Below are 2730 nucleotides of genomic sequence, written 5' to 3' on the forward strand. Positions count from 1 at the left end.
TTATTATTATTATTTTATTTTTTAATTAAATATTTTATTTTATGTAATTCTTATATCTTTTTTCATCTTTGCACAATGTATGCATTTTCATTTTGGCTATATTCCCCATACAATTGCACCCCCCCCCCTTATTTTGACACTAGTCCTTCCTTTCCCTGCCCCTCCGTTCCCTCACCCCACCCTCCGTAGTGTGTCTCTGGTTTATAGTTGCTTGTAGATTTTGATTTTTACTTTGTAATGATTAGTCTTTTTCCTGGTCTCTTATTTAGGTTTTCTAAATTCCTGCTATGAGTGAGACCATCCGGTATTTTTCTTTTTCTTTCTGACTTATTTCGCTGAGCATGATCCCTTCCAGCTCCATCCATGTTGCTGCAAACTGCATGTGTTTATCTTTTTTGATTGCTGAGTGTATATGTACAAAATCTTCTTGATCCACTCATCTGTTTTTGGGCATTTGGGTTGCTTCCTTAGCTTAGCTTAAATAAATACATCTTAAAAAATATTTAAGAGAACTACAGATAGAAGGGATACAGTTAAAAGACTCCACCACACTAAAACTGAAGTGTTAGTGATTATATGAGAACTTTTGTGTTCTAATTAATGCCAACGGAAGTCACAGGTATGAATTCCAGTTGTTAATCCATTGTGCTACGATCATGCTTGGTACTCCTCTGGTTGTTGATATGTAGGTGGAGGATGGACGGAGTAAGGACACAGAAGAGAAAGCGTTTGCAACAGGGAAGTTGGGGGTGAGGTGGGATTGATGGTGCCACAATGGAAGGCTGACTAAGGCAGTGGCAACAGGAATGGAATAGGGAAGTGAAAATGGAGAGAGATGATAGAACAGCTCTTCCTTCTTACTTAATGCTCCTGGAAGCAGCCACAGAGCACTTCACCTTAAATCCCATTGGCCAGCACTTAGTCACATGACCACACGTTTTATAAAGTTGGGGAAAGAGGGCTTTATTTTGGACAACAACTTGCCAGCTAAAATTATTTTTACTGTAGCATTTAAAGAACTACAGATAGCGGGCCTCCCTGGTGGCACAAGGGGTTAAGATTCAACCTATGAAACTATCTGCAGCCACTGCAGCACAAGTTTGATCTCCTCCAGGGAGATCTACCATCTATCAACAGGGTGATAGATGTTGGAGGAAAAGGAAAGGGAGGATCTAGAATGAATCTCAGTTAGACTCTGGTAATTAGGCTAAAACTGGTGGTTTGGAGACTACAATTAGACTGGTAGAGTTAATTGCTGTAAATTGACCAGAAATCTCTCATCTATTACTTCTTGCCTTAAATATTCTATTAAATGGACTAATGAAGTTAATAAATTTCTCCAAGTAGTTAATTTTTCACAGGAAAAACTTAACAGATCTTAATGACTCACCCTAACCAGTTGTAATGTCCCCTCTCTTAATTCAGTACACTACATGAAACTCCTTTAAATTCTGAGTTCTTGAGGCATTCTTAATTGAAGTGCTAGAATTTTTCACTTGAGTAAGCAGAATATATGGACAATCTATTCTCTCATCTACAAAATGGAGTTGTTACTGCCCTCTTACAACTGTGGGGTTTCAAATACATAGAATATTTGGAGATCTGATACAATGCCTGGTTCAATAAATGCTAGTTTCTATCTTCTTTCAAAGTACTTTCTTTTTTATGCATTCATCCAACAAACATTCAGTTGTTACTATTCCACGCGCTGCTAAGTTGAACTTAAGTCATAGAAAACAAAAAATTACAATATTTTTTTCACTTTCGAATGTTGAGTTAAATTCTAATCCTCATCACTAGTGTGCCTGCCCCTAGATTCAGAGTTACTGAGGAAGGGGGATATGTGTTTGTTACCATTATAGTCCCAGGCTTTCACACATGTACATATTAAATGTATGGATGAATATATAACCAAGGGCCAAAGAATGCAGCCAAAAATCCAAAAGCAGGACTAGAGTCAGAGAATCAGAATGGTTGTGGATGTTTAGACATTATCAGAGATAATTCCAAGAATGTTGAGTGTCTGCTGGGATACTCCTTCAAAATGGGGCGGCCCCATACCCTCCACTGGAATCACTGTTGAAAAGGAAGTGGGTCCAGGGGCCTCCCTGGTGGCGCAAGGGGTTAAGCAGCACACTGTGAAGCAACCCGCAGCCTCTGAGGCATGAGTTCGATCCCCGGCCGGCCAAGGAGCAACCCACATGGACCAGCAGACCTCTCCTGTCCCGCCCACCGCTCCCCTCAGCAGTGTATTTCAGTCTGTCTACCTGTTCTCTTTCCCCACTCTGTGTCTGGTGAATCCTTTCAACCCCCACACCTCAGGCCTGTACCCCAGCTCCTGTATGCATAAATAAATAAATCTTTAAAAAAAAAAGAAAAAGAAAAGGAAGTGGGTCCCTAAGGGACAAGGAGCAACATATGGTAATGGTTAAGAGCTTCAGCCTCTCTAAATGGAAATTCTGAGCCACCTCTGTGGCAGTCATCAAAACAAGATGGGATTTAGGGTCAGTTAAATTCATTGTATCTCTTTCCTTTTAGGAAGCATCAAAGATGGCCTCTGCATGATGTGGCTTTTAAAAACTCAAGAACTACCTAAATTGCCAGTTTGCAGTAGAGAAGACAAAAATGGAAATTCAAACATCAAAGCTTCCATTTTGATATTCATAGCTATATAGACATGTTTCCCCACCACAAGGAGTAAACTGCACCAAGGGGGAAAGTTCTTAGGGC

Source organism: Talpa europaea, assembly GCF_964194135.1.
Source record: "Talpa europaea genome assembly, chromosome: 4".
Taxonomy (NCBI): Eukaryota; Metazoa; Chordata; class Mammalia; order Eulipotyphla; family Talpidae; genus Talpa; species Talpa europaea.